The sequence below is a fragment of the Neofelis nebulosa genome, chromosome 18 (assembly GCF_028018385.1).
Source record: "Neofelis nebulosa isolate mNeoNeb1 chromosome 18, mNeoNeb1.pri, whole genome shotgun sequence".
Taxonomy (NCBI): domain Eukaryota; kingdom Metazoa; phylum Chordata; class Mammalia; order Carnivora; family Felidae; genus Neofelis; species Neofelis nebulosa.
In genome coordinates this window covers 31,551,792-31,563,826 of record NC_080799.1, presented here as the reverse complement: position 1 = coordinate 31,563,826, position 12,035 = coordinate 31,551,792, and the positions used below count along the sequence as shown (strand labels likewise).

The following is a 12,035-nucleotide window of genomic DNA, read 5'->3' as shown; positions in this document are numbered from 1 at the left end:
AAAGCAATTTGATTATCAGTAGTCACAGCATTCTTTTTGCAACCTTTCCCCCACACATTCACACTGCCTATGGGGAAGTTTTTCCAAAGGGTGGAGGGAACTAGAGACCAGCCCTTGCCAGTATTATCACAAATTACAAATAAATAGTCCTAGCCTCATGCTCCCTGGAAGAGAGAACTCAACCAGGTTCCAATTGTCATTTTCCCTTATGTGAATTATATGATCTTGAGTAAATCACTTATTCTCTCTGTGTTTCAGAATCCTAATAAATTGGAAAAGATCCTGTGCCCATGGATTGGAGGGTTTAATATTGTTAGCGTGTCACTATAGCTTTTCCTGGCATTTTCTCACATCGGAACTGTGATTCAGTTCCTGGGTGAAGGTGCTCTAAAAAGCTCTTATTCTTATTTTTTTGTCCTCCCATAATTCTGGAGATAGTCAAACACACACACTATTTAATTTTTTGCTAGTGCTTTGGTATCATATATAAGAATTTTGCTAAATCCAAGATCATGAAAATGTACCCTTGTGTTTTCTGTCAAGAGTTCAATGTTTTTGGCTCTTAAATTTAGATCATTGATCTATTCTGAGTTAATTTTTACCTAAGGTGTGAGGTCAGGAAGTCAAACTACGGCCATGTGGAAATCCATTTGTCCCAGAACCAGTTGTCAAAGAGACTATTCTATCCCCACTGAATGGACGTAACATCCTTGTCCAAAGTCAGCTGGTCATAGCTATATGGGTTTATTTCTGGACTCTCAATTCTGTTCCACTGGTTTATATGTCTAGCTTTATGCCAGCACCACACTGTTTTAATTACTATAGCTTTGCAGTAAGTTTTGATGGGGGGATATGAGTACTGCCAACATTGTTCTTTTTCAGGATTGTTTTGGCTGTTCAGGGCCCGTTGCAAATCCATATGAATCTGAGTACTAACTTTTTCAATTCTGCAAAAAAGGGCCATTAAGATCCGATAGGCCATTAGAAAAGATTTGATAGGCCATTGAATCTATAGATCACTTTGTGTATGTCAACATCTTACCAATATAAATCTTCCAGTCTTTGAACACAGGATGCGTTGCCATTTATTTAGGCCTTCTTTAATTTCTTTCAACAATATTTTTTAGTTGTCAGTGAACAGTCCTTCTTGCCTCCTTTGTTAAATTTGTTTCCAGGTATTTCATTCTTTTAGATGCTATTGTAAATGGGATTGCTTTCTTAACGTCCTTTTGGGATTATTCATTGCAGGGATATGGATACACCATGTGTTCATCTTGTCCCCTGCAACTTGGCTGAACTTGTTCTTTAGTTCTACTAGCTTTCTTTTAGATTCTTTGGGATTTTCTATATCGTGTCATCCATGAACGGAGATAATTTTCCTTCTTTTCCAGTTTGGATGTCCCTCAATTCTTTTTCTTGTCTAATTGCTCTGGCCAGATCTTCTGGTACAGTGTTAAATACTAGGCAGGAAAGCAGGCATCCTTGTTTTGTTCCTAGTTTTACGGGAAAAGCATTCAGACTTTCACCACTGAGTGTAATGCTAGCTGTGCATTTTTCACAAATGCCCTTTATTGTGTCAAGGAAGTTCCTTTCTGTCCTTTGTTGTCTGAGATATTTTATCATTAAAGTGTGTTGGCATTTTGTCAACATCATTTGAGATGATTATATATTTTTCTTCATTCTACTAATCTCATGTATTACACTGATTCATTTTCTTATGTTGAATCACCCTTGCATTCCTGGGATAAATCCCACTTGGCCATGGCATAAAATCCTCAATAATATGCTGTTGAGTTCTATTTGCTAGCATTTATGGATTTAAAACAGTATTTTTTTCTTTTTCTTATTATTTTCTTTTTTTTTTTGATATATGAAATTTATTGTCAAATTGGTTTCCATACACCACCCAGTGCTTGTCCCAAAAGGTACCCTCCTCAATACCCATCACCCACCCTCCCCTCCCTCCCACCCCGCATCAACCCTCAGTTTGTTCTCAGTTTTTAAGAGTCTCTTATGCTTTGGCTCTCTGCCATGCTAACCTCTTTTTTTTTTCCTTCCTTCCGCTCCCCCATGGGTTTCTGTTAAGGTTCTCAGGATCCACATATGAGTGGAAACATATGGTATCTGTCTTTCTCTGTATGGCTTATTTCACTTAGCATCACACTCTCCAGTTCCATCCACGTTGCTACAAAAGACCATATTTTATTCTTTCTCATTGCCACATAGTATTCCATTGTGTATATAAACCACAATTTCTTTATCCATTCATCAATTGATGGACATTTAGGCTCTTTCCATAATTTGGCTATTGTTGAAAGTGCTGCTATAAACATTGGGGTACAAGTGCCTCTATGCATCAGGACTCCTGTATTCCTTGGGTAAATTCCTAGCAGTGCTATTGCTGGGTCATAGGGTAGGTCTATTTTTCATTTTTTGAGGAACCTCCACACTGTTTTCCAGAGTGGCTGCACCAGTTTGCATTCCCACCAACAGTGCAAGAGGGTTCCCGTTTCTCCACATCCTCGCCAGCATCTATAGTCTCCTGATTTGTTCATTTTGGCCACTCTGACTGGCGTGAGGTGATATCTGAGTGTGGTTTTGATTTGTATTTCCCTGATGAGGAGCGATTAAAACAGTATTTTTAATAAAAAGCAAACAGTTGACAATTCCATTGCAACCATAATGTAATGAACAGTAGTCCATTCTCTCCTGTCTGCCTGTAACTAACTTGTCTCCCTAGTACTAGCACTAGATTTGTACTTTGATGATATGTTTGCTGTATAGAGGGTAGTTTAGTAAAATAGCTGATCTTTTACATCCTTAAGTGTGTGTGTGTGTGTGTGTGTGTGTGTGTGTGTGTGTACGTGAAGCAGCATAGCATAGCAGTCAGCTAGGGGCTTTGCTGTCAGAAAGATCTGCACCAAACTGCTGGTTCTGTCACATACCATCCTTGGGAACCTGGACAGTATTTTAGCTTCACTGAACTTCGGTTTCATCACTGGATTATTTACTCTCTAGCTCTCAGAGCTGTTAAAAAAGAAAAAAGCAGATGAGATGTTGTATGCAAAGCACAACACAGTGCCTAGCATCAAACAAAGTCTCAATAACAAGAGCAACTCACTTATCAGGATCATTTAGATGTAACAAGTTGTAATTATGTTCTGTTTGAGTATGTTTTCCCCAGGAAGTTAGTTTTTTTCACAAAAACTCTTAACATGACCTTCTGATGGAGGCTATGATTACATCTACCCAGCCAGAGGTACTGTGGAAACAGTTCCATAAGGCCTCCAGACGTGTCCACAGTGTAGACTGAGGGTATCGACATCTCACCCAGATGCTAGGTGCAGAGCCTCAGCCTCAGATTTTCCCTGATGTCCTGCTTTGTCAGGGCAATGGGGGTTCAGCCTTGCCCAGCCTGGCCCTTCCAGGGTGATCGCCTTCCTGGGCCAAGGGAAGGGTGCAGTTCCCCATTCAGCCACCAGGTGGCAGATGACCATTCCCAGGAAGGAAGTTTAGGTGGGCGGGTGCCCTGAACCTGAGCCTATTGGAATTTTTTTAAAAAGGTCAGGTATTTGAGCCACAGCCTAAAGTCGCAGCCTAATTACAACTCAGTAGAAGAGAAATGGCTAATGCTGGTGCTTCCTTTGTTTCTCAGCCTTATCTCAAGAAATGGTGCCTTGTTGGGAGTGGACTTCCCTCTCACCATCCAATTCCAGGAGTGGTGCAGCAGGTGTATTGCAACACCGACGAGGATTCGGATTCGTGACAGTGTCTCCGCAAACAGGGGTGGTGAGAACAAATGAGGGAACACAGGTGAGGTGTGGGGAGCAGTCTGCACTCAGATCCAGGCTCACTATCAGAAAAAAACACGGCCTAACAACTGTTCTAAAAAAGGTTTATTAAACATAAATTTTTTAAGTTTTTTTCTATCAGAATATGAAGGGGCCAAAAGTTTACAGTCTACTGATGCAGAATAAGATACCATTTTTTAAATATGCAGAGGGATGGGGGAGATCTTTTTATCCTTCCTCCTCACCTCCGGTGCCACTCCAGAGAACCTTAAATACAGTAGCAAAAATTTCATCCCGGGGCATTTGGACATGCATTTTGCTGGGTAGTGGGGAAGGGTTCAGGGCCCAAAGGCGTTTCCTGATGGGATTTCGGGTACCACCACCAGCTGTGCCAGGTGCTGATGTTTCCTCCTGACCCAGGTTTCCTAGAACAGGGGTTTTAACCCTTAATGTGCTAAGGACCCCATATGCAGCCTGAGGTCACGTGACCTACGGGCTCCTTCTTACAATGATGTTTTTAAATGCATAAAGTACACTACATTGCATTACAAAAGAAGCCTGTAGTTTGATCTTAGCTATGATTTCTGTAAGTGAAAAGTCACAGATGTTACTAATATTATAGTCATTTTTCTTTATATTCATCATTGACTGACACGCTCAATGTTAGGTGGAACTTTGTGACAACCGATAAGCAAATTGTTCTCACCCAATTCACAGACTCCGGAATTCTAGCCACAGATATCTTGGGTCAGTGGATCTCAGGTGAAGAACAAAAACACGTCGTTATTGCTACCACCTTAGGCGTCCTGAGCAGTGAGATTTTGTTGTTTATTTCAGCAATATACATTCCATTTTGCCCCAGTGGAATCTAAGTGAATTGATTCAGAACACATATCTTATCACCTTTTTTTTTAATTATGAGACTGAGAAAAACTACAAGTGCACCTTATGTTGAGGGGAAAATCCATCTAATTGGTATTGAATGGTATCAACAGCTAATTTTTTTAACACAGCAATTCTACATAGAGAAAATTGGTTTAGATGGTCAATGGAAAACAATGCTGTTTTAGGGCTTAATGAGAACAATTCTTCCTTTCCTTAAAAAGTTCTCACTTCGTGGCCAGATTGATGTAGTGCTTATCAATTGCCACATTGCTTTTCGTTAGAAAGAAAGAAAGAAAGAAAAAGAAAGAAAGAAAGAAAGAAAGAAAGAAAGAAAGAAAGAAAGAAAAGAAAAGAAAAGAAAAGAAAAGAAAAGAAAAGAAAAGAAAAGAAAAGAAAAGAAAAGAAAAGAAAAGAAACTTTCCTGAAAACTTTTAGCCCTGTGGATGTGTATGTGTACACATGTGTGAACGTGTGTGCATATGTGTCCCTTATATCCCAGACTTGTGATATGGGATGAATAGTTCCATACCTAGTAGAGAAAGCCTTTTGAGATTGTTTCCAAAATAGCTAAAAGAGGGGGAAGATACAAAGAGGCTTGGAAGGGCAAGAGGGCAAAGAGATTCCTCACTCCTGCCTGACTCCCCTGAAATAGCTTCCTTTGTCACATCCATTACGGTGACTTCATATTGTCACAGGTTCCACCCTCAGAACACTTACCTCAGTTTGAAGGATCAAAAAAAAAAAATTAAGAGTTGTAAGTGTGTTCCTATTTTGACTTTCCCCTGCCTACGATTCCTTATTGCTTCTCGAAGAGAACCCTTCCTACTGTTATCTGTAGCACCTCCCCAATGCAAATACTTTGTCTTAAGACAATGCCTGTAGAGTGACTTACTTAATGGTTTGGCGAAGTCAGGGCATATCAGAACCACCCGGCATAAGGTTGGCTATGGTCACTTCAGTACAAAACCAAGCCAAAAGTTTGAGTGGGTCAAGACAGTCAATCCTAGGTAGAGAAAGAGGAAATGGGCCACCTATGAGGATGAAGAATCCATGCCTCTTCTCATTAAGCATGATCCTGTTGGTGTCTTTCCATGTTATCTTCCAGGATTGTCTACACAGAGCATTGAGAGCTTAGCTGAACTTAGACCAAGAAATTTCATGTCTTTATGTATGCTTGCCTCATATGTGTCTACACTCGTGTGTACATCTTCATGTTTGTGTCTTGTATGTGTCTGATGCAGCATGTCTGTGTATTTATGTTTGTGTGTGTGTCAATGTGATTATATGGCGTATATGGCAATGTGCGCTGTGGGTTGAACAGCATGGTAGACATTGCATGGGGCTGAGCTCCAGGATTACACTTTGTATGTTGCTAAACAAATGCCACCAAAGAAAAGCCAGTCGTTCTTAGTATATTCAAGGGCCCGAGATACCGAGAAACTCCCTGAGAAGGAAAACAGAAACCCTGAATCTGTGGAATGTCCTGACACCCCATTTCAATGAGTAAAAGTGACAGAGTTGAGCTAAACTTAGAGTCTGTCAACAAAACTGTTCTTTTAATATTCTACCAAGCAAAACTATATAATGGTGTTGAATGCAAACTTGGGATGGATTTTTAAGGTAAACATGAGACATTTTGTTGTGTGAATGGACATCGTATGGGAAAGTATTAGAGATACAGAAAGTAAGGCTGATTGGTACTAGGCTGGGGAGGGCCTTGAATGCAAAGGTCAAGGCAAATGACCCTGGGGGAACCATCAGGGGCTCTGGCTAAGGTGTGGCACAATGAAGGGCATCTCTGCCATCCCCAGGGTGGTCCTAGCATTGGCCATGGTCCCTGGGTCTTCCTCACAGACCAATGTGGACATATTCTAAAAGGTATATAGTTGAGTTTCTTGTGGAAATGAAACCAAGTCACTGTGAACCCAGCATTCCACTGACTGCTTAACTCCAGGCTCTGCTATGCTCTCATCTTTTTGAATTGCCTAAATGCCTATATATATAATTTTTTTTGAGAGAGAGAGAGACATCATGAGCTGGTGAGGGGCAGAGAGAGGAGACACAGAATCTGAAGTGGGCTCCAGGCCCTGAGCTGTCAGCACAGAGCCCGGCACGGGCTTAAACTCACGAGCCATGAGATCATGACCTGATCCGAAGTCAGATGCTTAACCAACTGAGCCATCCGGGTGCCCCCCTAAACACCCATTCTTATCTATTTATTAGTTCATTTAACAAACATATATTAAGGGCCTACCATGTTGGAGGCTTTGTCCTTGGTACTGGGGATTGAGCAGTGAACAGAACAAACCAACAGCCTGTCCTCATGGAGCATTCAATCTAGTTGGGAGAGACACAAAGCATACATTAAACCAGTAAATTATGTACCATATTAGATAGGAATAAGTGCTTAGGAGAAAAAAAATTGGTGAAGTAGACATGGGAGTTAGGAAGCAATGGGCCATTTAGAACTTTTAAGGAGAGCCATCAGGGAAGGTGGTGTTTGAGGTGAGACCTGAAGACATGAGGGGCAAGCAGATGTCTTGAGAAATAAGAGTTTTAAACAGAGAAAACCGCGCATTCAAAGGCCCTGAGGTAGGTGCTTGTCTGCCTGCCATGGCCAAGGGATTCTGAAGAGGCCTGTGTGGCTGGAGCAGAGTGAATGTATGGGGAGATTTGGTCAGAGAGGGGATGGAGATCATCCTCAAGACATTGATTCGATCTGAATTCTGCAAAGAGTGAGCTGTGGGAGGTCAGGAACAAAGCTGGCATTCTTCAAAACAACGTCTGGAGCTGCATCCACAAAATGAAGCCACAATTGCTGGTATGTTTTAGAAAGATGCTCAGAGCCAACCGTGGGCTGTAGTAACACTGGCAAGCTGTGGCAATAAGCTGAGGTCCTGATTTAATTCCCACATGGCCTGGTTGCAATCTCTCTTCACACTGGAGGCTCTGAGCTCCGTGTTCCAGCCTCTGAAACCCCTTTCTCTCCAGAGAGTGGACTTGTCCTCCACCATCTGTTGAATCCAGCCAGCACTGAGAAACCAGAGGGGGTGACCAAAAATATCCAAATCTCTGTTTTCAGGGAAACTATCAGACCCAGGCTCCCTTTTATCCTACCCTCGTTCCATTGTCTTTTCTAACACATCTGGATTTCAAAGGAAATTGAAGCCACTTGTAACCGATGAATCACAGGCACTGAAACCATCGGGTGGGTTTTACACAATCCATTTAATATTTCAGCTTTTTACATTCCAGTCTCTCTTCCCCCTTCCCTTCTTTTCCTAATGTTTTTCCCTCTTCTTCTCCCTCTTCTAAATATTCTCCTATATATGCAGAGACAAAAGGGTTTTTGGTTGCTTGGGGATTTGGGGTAGGTTTGTTTGTTTGTTTGTTTTTTGGCTAACCAGGCACTTTGCCTGCAAAGACTGGAGCCCTCCCTCCCTCTTCTCATTGACAGCTCTTAGTATGTCCCCCAGACTCAGCCGTCTGTGGCTTCTTATTCCGTGGGCTCCCTCCCTTGCCGGGAGGCAGACATCTCATCTGTCTCTCACTCCTCCAGGCCTGTCTCTGCAGGAGCACCCATAAAGAATAGAGTAAGTGGGGTCATTGTGTATTCCTCTAGAAGGAGTTATGATTTGGCAGAGGGCATTTTTATCACTTTTCTGCAAATTGCCTCAAAAGGAATGCCACTTAAAAACGAGGCAGTTTGTTAATAAGGCAGCACGGAACAGGCTAATTCCAGTCACGACTTGCCTGCTGTGCTCAACTGCTATTTGAAGAGAAATCCTTCTTGCTTTGGAAGTGTATTTGGCATGGTGCGTATAACAAACATCAAGAAACCCTGATTCAATCCAGTTTGGCATTACATGAGAGAAATCCAGCTTGAAAAGATCCCAGAGTAGCTATGGGTTTGGCCTACTCCAACTTAAGGGGTGAGATTTGATGGGCAGCAAAAAGTTGTCCTCACCAAAAATACCTCCTTCACCATCATCCCCACTACCATGTTGATTCTCTCCACTCGTCACTCTCAGAGTGCAAACGTGTTCACGTCTCGTTTGTGTTTCCATCTAAACACTTGCACGTCTTTACCAGTGAGACGCTAAGTACTCCACTTAGAACCTTCCGCCGCGGTCCTACTCCTCCAGGGCTTATCCAGGCTGGAGGGGATCAGGCGTCCTCAGCAAGGAGCAGAGGCCAGGAGTCTCCTCAGCCCACCGCTGCCATTGCTTCTCGCAGCCACATGGTGTCACTGTGGAAGACCGGTTCTGCCCCGCTCACAGACGCTCCACTTGGTAAAACCTAAATCCCAACGGAGGCTGCATTGGTTCTGTGAGAGTCCACAATCCGCTTCCTTGGGTTTCGGCACAGCCAACAGTGTTTCGTGCTCGTTTTGTAACCACAACTCTTTCGATCAGCCATTGTTCTCAGGAGTGCAAGCATCGTGTTAAGGTCTCTGGGTCTCTGGGAGCTTCCTACATCAGCCAAAACCACACCCAAATATGTCTCCTCTGTGAAGAGACTCAGGGACCCTATTGTTGAACTGAGCACCGTAATTAACACAGCTAGGACTTACCCCTTTCTTTGAAGTCATCTTATTTTAGGGGTCTGGTTGCCCTTCCCTGCTCCTTTGCCATGGTCAGGGCCGCCTGGTCAACCTGGACAACTTGGTCAATAACCGCCCCCCCCCCCCCCCCCCCCCCCGCCAAACACAACACACATATGCACACCTAAGTCATGGAGGTACCTGGGCCCAACTGAAAAACTACATGTCCCAGCTTCCCTTGCAGATAGCAGCAGCTAGTGAGATGTGAGGGGAGGCCTTTCGGTGGAGTCATTGGGCAATCACTCTTGATCTTACCCCTTTGCTTCCATTTGGAGGCCAGACTTGTAGAGAGAACCCCAAGAAGCTCTCTTGGACCATGAAGTGGCCCAGAAGATGGAAACCATGAGATAGGGATGTTGGAGAGAAAAAGATAGGAAGACTTTGGGTTTCTGATGACAAAGGAGCTGCTATACTGTCTTAAGTATTTATCTTCTGATTCATCTTTTAGCTGGACCTCTCAAACTTTAATATGCATGCTAATCGACTGTTAAAATGCAGATTCTGGTTTTGGGGGTCTCGGGAGGCCTGGGATTCTGCAGTTCCCACACGATCCCCGATTAGGGTTGCCAGATAAAATACAGAGCACCCAGTGAAATTTGAACTTCAGAGAAACAACAAATGAATTCTTAGTGTAAGTATGTTCTAAATGTCATTGCATGGGATATACTTATGCGAAAAAAGTTTGTGTAAGTATGATCCAAATCTTGCCTACTGAGCCAACAGGCAAGCTTCCTTTCAGGCACAGCAAAAATGCATATTGGTTCTCAGGGCTGTAGTGTTCATAGGGCTGGTGGATTTCCAGTGTTTTTGTGTTTTTTTAGTACTGGTGCAAAGAAAAGAAACTCACCCCGTCTAAGTCGGGTTTTAAAAACACATCAATGGAAAAGGTGTGAGGGGAGCCCTTGACTCCAAGACAAGATGTCCAGCAAGTCCTTAGGAACAGTGGCTGGGGCCTCAGTGGTTGGGGACAAACGAATCTCTCTGCCTCTCTCTGTGGGCTTGAGTTCTATCCTGCCGTTGCTCCTGTCTACTAACGATGAACCAGCATCTCCTTTTTTTTTTTTTTTTTTTTCCATCAAGTCTCTGATGCACTCCCAGCTTGCCCGGGCTTTTGCCATGACAGCAGCTGCCCCAGTCTTGGCTCTCCTGAAGTAGAAGAGGCAGCGTGGCCTCAAGGCTTGAAGCAGGGACTCCAGGTTCACATGCTGGTGCTGCCGTTGTTGGTACGATGGTGGGGGAGTCGTCATTCCCTCTGCCCACCAGCTTCCTTGCCTGTAACATAGGGAGACAGTGGTACCCACCTTGTAGGATTGCTGTGGGCTTGAAATAAGGTGAAATATGCACAGGCCCTAGAACAGGGCCCAGTGCAAAGTGAGCACTGAACAAATACGTGCCAGGTGTTAGTATAGCACAGCCTCTGACTCCACATTCCCAGGCTCCGGGTCATCTAGTTTAAAATCTCCAGAAGAGGAGGGTCTGGCTGGCTTAGCGCCGAGGGCTTCCAGTGCTGGGGCCGTGAGGAGGCTAATGATGTCTTCAGGGAAAAAAAGCTGAGACCTTGGCACTGTGGGAACACGAAGGAGAATCATCAGCCTTGCCTTATTTGGAAACAGCATCCCAGAGAAGTGACACTGAGCATCTTGCAGAACACAGAGGTTTGCAGGTGGCAAAGGACAAGAACATCCCAGGCCGAGAGGAGACTTTTAAGCATAAAGAACAGAGAAATGTGAAAGAGCTTGATGCCCCTCTTGGAGTTTCCTTAGCAGCACTAAAGATGTATGATAAGATGGGGAGGTCAACAAGCAAGACAGAGAAGTCTTTTACTGGCAAATGGAGAAGTTTGAACTTCCTTCTGTGGGCCAGGGATGCCAGACAAGAGCCAGGAACCTCTCAAGGTCCTTTATGCCTGATCAGCGGTCTGGGAGTTCACTTTGAGGATTTTCTTAGAAACCTTCTGGTGAGATGACTCTGGACAAGTTGAGGTCACCACTTTGAGCCTTGGTCTTGTCATTGATAATATGGCATTAATAATACTGTCTACCCTATAGAGTTGTGAGGATTAAGTAAATGATAATTTGGCAAGAACTTGCAACAGTGCTTGGCACATAGGAATTGCTCCATAAATGCTGATGATTGCTAGTCCTAGTTCACCCATAATTTTAAAATTAGCATAGGTATTTTTTAGATCATTTGGGTGGCCCACTTATAACCTGCAATGGAATGCACTTACAGTTGCAATGGAATGACAGTGTCCATGTCCACATTAATATTTATGATCTCACCAGCACTAATTAGCATGTCCTTCACTGTCATGGGTTATTGGGAAAAGAGCAGACATGGAACCGATCCTTAAAGGGTGGCTTTGTTGCAAGTGAGTATCTAATAGTGTCAGAGTGCGGCATTCGAACAAAGTTATCCTACCTTGTTGAAACTCAGGAAAGGGACCAGAGACCTGAGCCATCCCGGGACCAGCACACAGTGACAAAGGGCCCACATCGCAGCAGCCAACGTGGTACCCTACTCCCTCCGCCACAGGCCCTGTAGTTTTGGCAAAGCAACCCACCGAATTGATGTTGTTAATTTGAAGTTTCCTGGTTCTGTAGTCTGACTTTTTTTTTTTAATTTATAAATTTGGTTTCGCCATTGGATAAGAGCTATGAGCACACAGGGCGTTGATGCTGAGTTTTATGTTGGGACATAGTTAAGCAACAGTATAGCAAAGATAAGTCACTACTCACACCTTGCAGTTTTTGTGT

At 43.5% G+C, this 12,035-nt stretch overlaps 1 long non-coding RNA gene across 2 annotated transcripts in view; it reads left to right on the top strand.

Moving 5' to 3' along the window:
- LOC131500664 (uncharacterized) overlaps positions 1–3,921 on the top strand; it is a 173,740-nt gene extending 169,819 nt beyond the window's left edge. For both annotated transcript variants that reach the window (XR_009256413.1, XR_009256414.1), the window contains exon 3: positions 3,656–3,921. This is a non-coding gene — a long non-coding RNA (uncharacterized LOC131500664). The remainder of the gene's footprint in view (positions 1–3,655) is intronic.
- The last annotated feature ends 8,114 nt before the right edge of the window (positions 3,922–12,035 follow it).